The sequence below is a fragment of the Mya arenaria genome, chromosome 5 (genome assembly GCF_026914265.1).
Source record: "Mya arenaria isolate MELC-2E11 chromosome 5, ASM2691426v1".
Classification (NCBI taxonomy): domain Eukaryota; kingdom Metazoa; phylum Mollusca; class Bivalvia; order Myida; family Myidae; genus Mya; species Mya arenaria.
This window is the reverse complement of record NC_069126.1, coordinates 56,103,084-56,109,083: the sequence shown is the minus strand read 5'-3', so window position 1 is coordinate 56,109,083 and position 6,000 is coordinate 56,103,084. Positions and strand designations below refer to the sequence as shown.

Genomic DNA, 6,000 nt, shown 5'->3' with positions numbered 1-6,000 from the left:
CTGAGCCTAATGTGACCACATCACATTCTGCTTAACACAATCGTCTGTGTTCTCACTCAAGATTTTGTAACCATGTCAAGAGTCACAACTGTACACTTACTAAGCGTAATCCAACGCAAAATCCCAGGTGCACATTTTTGTATACTGCTTAATGAACGCAATAAAGTATTAAGTTTTGATTGTATATCAATCAAACCTGTACAGTAGTTAGATATCCATGAGAGCTCGGTTCCTTTCGATAACAAGCCAGTTGCGCCCATGCAATTCAGTTTAGCCATTGAAATGGTAACACTTTGTATAATACAGCTTGATATAATTAAGGCTGTAAATATAATAAAGTCTCTATTTTTATCCGATCTTTAACTTACACAGTAGTTAGATATTGACCGTGTTTCCTTTAGAAAACTAGCCAGACCCGCCCGACTGGGTTAGGACCCCTTGAATTTGTCATTATTGCTAAAACTGAGCTGTACAGAGCTACCGATAACTTTTTAAAACTTTTTTTACAACTTAAGTGTACTTTACACCCTTATGCAATCAAGAAAAGTGTATAGTACACCCTTGGGCCATTCATTTAAGTGTAATGGCGATTTACTGGTACAATAAATTACAAAATTGAATGAAATTAATTGAAATTATTTTATTTAATTAACTTCTATAGTACATAGCAAATTACAAGTCCTGAATAATTTAAACATCTTGACTACTTTCTTGGCTTATAGCTTTCTGTAAGTCTCATAGGATATTGATTCGATTTTAACAAACAGGTTTAACCTTTAGTCAAAACGGCTAGCTAGAACGGTAAAAAATACTCGGAAAAACGTTACGCCCTATTTATTATTTTTAATCGTACCGGTACGAGCAGCTTTTTGATTTAATGTTATAATGTGCGATTTGTAAAGTGTATTTACGCCCATTACGACCCTTATCTGTAGCTCTGGGCTGTACAAAACACGACGTGCCAGTAGAGCAGAGGCCCTCGTGGTTTAGCTAAGGCAATGGTCATAACTCTGCAGTTTATTTGGTACTTATTGATCGAAGCTACGAATCAAACCTCAGGTTCACATCTTCACATGCTGTTTACAAATTGCTAGATTTTTTTTCTAGATTCGTGCGACATAGGATTGTATGCTCCATAGGCTATTTTTAACTTATTCATGGCCCATTTCTCTGCATTTACTGGGTGCAACGACACGGACGGACGGCCGAACGCAGGTAGGGTGGAGCAGGGCAGGGCAGGGCATTGCAGGGCAGGGCAGGGCAGGGCAGGGCAGGGCAGGGCAGGGCAGGGCAGAACAGAACAGAGCAAGCATATCAATCAGAATCTAATCAGGATACCATGAGAACCATGCCAATGCAAGATGCCTCCATTCAGTCGAAGTCATGATGACCCATACACAAGCTTCTAAGCTGTTTTCAACATGTGATGGACACTATCGGAATATAATATATAATAAAGCGCCACTCCTTTAATTCCCATACCAAGGTGAAAATACGCATTAAGTGTAATACTATGAATGCAACAGTATGATGATTATAGTAGAGTGTAATCGAAAATACATGTTAATTATATTTACAAATTACATTGAATATGAAAATGAATATTACTAATGTTTTGTTTTATTTTTACTCGTTTTATAATTTAACATCCAATGCGTATTTGTGTTTAACTTAATTTGGTAGTTAAGAAACACATAATATTGATGACAATAGATGAACGAATATTTATGCCATATTGACATACAAGACTCGATACTTGTTAGGGGAGATCACAGCGTAGGCAATTGTTATTGAGCTCTCTTAAAGTGTTGACTGCTGCCCACTTGTGTATATAGATTTCAGAATTGCCGTTGAAGGTAAACATAACAAAAATGTGTAATGTTATATCATGGTTCATATTCTGGATGTTTTTATTTACGTGTAAGTTACCATTTTATTATTTGAACGGATATCCATCAAATGCTTAATTGTACCAATGTTTCAAATTATATATAATAACAATGACATAGCGTAGATATACGCATCCAATAAATACTTCAGGTTATTCCAACCAAAGTAATTATGTTAAGGACTAGTTGTTTAAACTTTTCGATATTCATGAAAACAGTATAAATATAAGATTTGGAGGAATTATAAAGCAGTGGTTAGGTTAATTCTTAGTATTGTTTTAAACACACAAAACAATAAAAGATCCGTTTTACTTACTAGTATATCATTTATAAATATGAAGCAAAAGTTTCACTGTAAAAATACCTTTACATAAAAATTGAAATTTGAGCCCTCTAATGTAATGTTTTTTTTTTTGCTGTCAAATTATGGTCTACTGTTAACGGAAAATGCTGTCAAAACTTTTTTTTCTCAGATTTTTTTTGCACTGCGCTATGTCAGTGTGCGTATACCACGTGATAAATTGCGTCATAAATGCTACGTCGGAAGGCTATAGTTTGCTTCGATTGAAGACTTAAAACAATAATAACTTTTCATTTCATTTACCATTTTAAATGAAAAATAGCGCAGTCTATGCCGCTTACGGAGCCCCGCCTTCGGTCTTTTACCAAATTTTGACTGAGAGTTTAGTTTCTTAGAACACTTCGACAAACCTTTTCACGATACGGCCGTCTAACGGAGCACTGTCAAAATATTGTTTTGGAAACAGGTTTGTCAAAGTGTTCATCTTATCAAACTCCGGTTATAAAACAAAGGTGGGGCTCTTTAAGCGGCATAGACTGGCCTTTGTTTCATTTTAAATAGTGTAGTGAGCAAAAAGTTATCTTTGATTTAAGTCTTTATTTTAAGCAAAATATTGCCTTCCGACGTAGCATATATGACGTCATTTATCACGTGGTATAGACACACTGTATGTTTGATAATTTAATCATGTAAAATAATTCATATCAGTTGCGATGCCCGATTTGGGATATTGACGGTCTTTTCAACGTTGGAACATACGTTTGGATCTGACAGACTTGTCTCCACTGATTACAATGCCTCACACCATCACAATACACATACCGTATGCTTTAAAACATCAGTTACGCATATATGATATATATTGTATTGTATACTAGCTGTTGTCTTATCATCGTTGATATATTTTTCAAAGAAAGAAACTCGTAAGTATATATCAATTTAAGAAAATGTCATATTATTCTAGATACCTTCAAAAAACCTGCTTGAATATGAACATTTCCACGAAAAGCATTATAACTCACTTTCCAGTGTCTCGTCATATGTTCAACTATTGTTACAGCTAGTAAAACTATATATGGGGTTCAAAGGGTTTCAAATAATGTCCGTACACATTTGCTATGTTTTTTCTTGATAGGGCTTATAACCGAGCAAAACTTGGCCGATCTCTATTCAGGCTACATGTATGTGTGTATAAAATAGGTCTAGTTTCTTTAAAACGTGTTTCTTCAATAAGCCTAAATAAAAAACGTAAATGTGACGGAACCAGTGATTTTCGTTTCAAAAATCATATTAAGCGTATATATTAAGCCGGACACCAACATTTCACTAGAGCGTAACCAAATTGCTTTCGGCAATTTTCGTCATCGCTTAATCCGTCATTTCGTAAAAGAGCATTTACATAAAACATTTACATAAGGTTCCTTCTTCGAACAATCGAATGATTGGTAGCTGGTGACTGGACTGGCAATCATTGAAAAAATGAAATGAAACGAGAAGAAATAAATAACGCAGATACAAATGTAAACAAAACATAATGTATATGACTTAAAACTATTTCATGAATAGTTTATGTTCGTCTACAATGCAGCGCTTTGGTAATTTCGTACCAACAGGCAACAACAACAGTGCAATGTCACTGCCCATACAAGCACAGTGTACACACATTTGTATATCATTGTTTTGTTTACGAAGAGGTGACAGGAAGTGTGTATTTATGATTTCATTTTTACTGCATTAAATTAGTAATTTGTCGCTTGAATAAATACGAGTCAAGTATACAAAATACAAATGATGGAATATTATGTATTTAGAGTTATCCGACATATTAAATGGAATTCAGAAAAAAGGATCAAGAGGTGTCAAATTCGTAAAAGATTGTTTTGCTATAAAAAACGTATTGGTATTTATAAATATATATGTTGTTATAATATAAAACCGGTTGTCCGGTTAGCGCAGTGGTTAGCGCACTCGCGTCTCACCAAGGCGACCCCGGTTCGATTTCCGGCCTGCGTGCATGTGAGTTTGGTAAGTGGTCACCAAGCCGGACAAGTGGGAACTCCGGTTTTCCCCACAACACAAGACCACACTCTCGCGCAACATCGTGCCAACGAGAGTGACTTAGTATAAGTTAGCATAGCTTTCTTCACAATCGTTGTAAAATATATATGGTTTAAACTAAATATATATCTAACATGGACAATAACATGCACTTAAAACAAACTACTAAATGCATGATATGCATAATTAGTTGTTCGTCTGTGGTTTGTAAAGACAATGTTGTCAACCGTTGTGCAGCGATTTGGTCGATCCATACTCCATTCCAAAAATCAACCACACCTGTACAGAGATGTATATGATTTAAATGTTGTTATATGAATAAATGAAGTTTGATTTAAATAATTCACACACAATTAAGAATGTACTGAATGCGTTATTGTGTATATTCGTTCAACGAAAAGTAAAAGCAAAATGCTCCCACTGATTTGAAAGTGCCTTACAAATGCATAATACATTTTCAAATCACAATTACTTGCATTACCTTTGACTGAGTGCTAGTTTATCCTCATTACAACAGCACTTCGTTTAAACAACTTGATTAGAAAAATGACAAGGGTTGACGTCAATTGTTTGGAATATTTTATACCAATTCGAAGATATCTTGCGCAAGAACATTGATAACAAATGCATTTTTGTTTTAAACTAAAGAGTAGTGAGTTATTCAAGACATTTGTGAAAACAATGGAATACAAAAAATATTTAACTGTGCCTTAAAATCTGCAATATAACCTTACTATTTACCTGAATAGGTGACAAAGGTTTGCGTGAACATTTTTTACTAACCATTTAGCACGGCGGATAACGGTTATAAATATAGTGTTTGTGACCCCCACCATCGACGTCCCAGCACCGACAGCGAGAGGGGTTATTATTTATATTTCATGCTATATGGTTGCATGAATGCGTGACATTATTAACAATGGATGTAGACGATTATGAACAAACCTGTGTCAAATCATATTAATGGCAAAATAAAGGAAGACAACCTTCTCGAATGTATGTTGACTTCATAAGTAGTTGTGTTCCGTCGACCGATGATGATAATTCAATCGACAGAGATTGAAATATTCGTAGCGTATAAAAGTATTACACAGCAACACCCATTGCAAAAGAACTAGCGTCGTTTTGCCTCAATAAGGTCGTTATGACACACATTGACGATAATTAACGTGGCCGTTTAATCGACCTGTACACTGCAAACGTCTTTGACCACACGTCATGCTCGGAAGAGTCACTAGTCAACTACATGCATCATCTCCTACGTACAGTCAATGATCAGGAATCCCTGCCGCTTGGTATCCTTAAGGATAGAAGAAATGCCCCGAATTGCATTACGGCCGACTGTTTTATTCTACAAGAATACATACATGGTATCGTAACGTATCTGAACTATCTGACGTAAAGAATCGGCTAAAGAAACAGTCTCTTAATCAGTCAATATCACAGTTTCACAAGTAGATTCTTTAAAGTCTGATATCGTGCCTGTTAAAACCGAACTGTTATCATGCTCCAACATTTTGTCTAATACGTTCGGAAAAGAATCAGTTATGGACTTACACTATGTATCTAAATATGTAATTGCGCTGACTAAACTTATTTCAAAGTAAGAAAATTCGCGAAACGGCCAAACAGCTGAATTAATTTCTTTGCGCACCTCAGTATGGGATGCTTCGGCAAATGAAAGATACAGAAACCTCTTTTAAAAACAGCATTGAAACTAAATGAAGTTGAAGAACTAAGTGTTCTTGAAAT

General features: G+C 35.3%; 1 protein-coding gene across 1 annotated transcript in view; it reads left to right on the top strand.

Moving 5' to 3' along the window:
• Nucleotides 1-1,818: 1,818 nt before the first annotated feature.
• Nucleotides 1,819-6,000, top strand: part of LOC128236125 (nephrin-like) — a 70,217-nt gene continuing 66,035 nt past the window's right edge. The window contains exon 1 of the mRNA XM_052950988.1: nucleotides 1,819-1,856. The gene's annotated coding sequence lies outside the window, so the exon portion shown is untranslated. The remainder of the gene's footprint in view (nucleotides 1,857-6,000) is intronic.